Source organism: Trachymyrmex cornetzi, unplaced genomic scaffold, assembly GCF_001594075.2.
Source record: "Trachymyrmex cornetzi isolate Tcor2-1 unplaced genomic scaffold, Tcor1.1 scaffold364, whole genome shotgun sequence".
In the NCBI taxonomy this organism is placed as follows: domain Eukaryota; kingdom Metazoa; phylum Arthropoda; class Insecta; order Hymenoptera; family Formicidae; genus Trachymyrmex; species Trachymyrmex cornetzi.
The window spans coordinates 44,679-45,487 of record NW_017298365.1 but is presented as its reverse complement, the minus strand read 5'-3'; positions in this window follow the sequence as shown (position 1 = coordinate 45,487).

The window sequence follows — 809 nt, the reverse complement described above, 5'->3', positions numbered from 1 at the left end:
AAGTAACACTACCCAAGTGTTAATCACCGATCGTCTTGAAATTTGGTCTACATATTCTTTAATGGAAAATATTTGATACGTATTTTTTTATATCGGCTAAAAAACATTTTAAGGGGGCTAAAAAAATGTTTTAACATTGTAAAAACTACTATCGCAAAGTGTATATTGTGTCACCGTGGGCTTCTTGCTTGGATGTTTGAAAAATACATTTAAAATTGGCTAAAATGTATTACCTGGGGGTTTTTGGTATCGGGAATTACGAATCTGAAGTCAGAATTTTAAAATTCAAAATGTCGTATCCAATATGGCTGACGAATTTTCAAGAAATTGTTTAATTTCCATAAGAATGTGAATACTGGTGTTTTTGGGGTCGCTTAATACGAACTTGGAGTCAGATTTTCAAAATTAGAATAAATAATTATTTTAAAATACACTTCTTTGTTTTGCCTGCAGTTAGTGACACAATATACACGTTGCAATAGTAGTTTTTACAATGTTAAAACATTTTTTTAGCCCCCTTAAAATGTTTTTTAGCCGATATAAAAAAATACGTATCAAATATTTTCCATTAAAGAATATGTAGACCAAATTTCAAGACGATCGGTGATTAACACTTGGGTAGTGTTACTTGTGAGTAGTAAGAAGCCTTAAAGTGCAAACCTATCCCTTACTTTTAATAATATTTTATTATTTCTAACTTCAATATGTGCCAAAATCAATCCATTTTTTAGTTTCAAAGTAAAGTGTTCATATTAATGTTTGAACTTATTGTTATTATATAATAAATTAAATTTGGGTCAAATTTAATA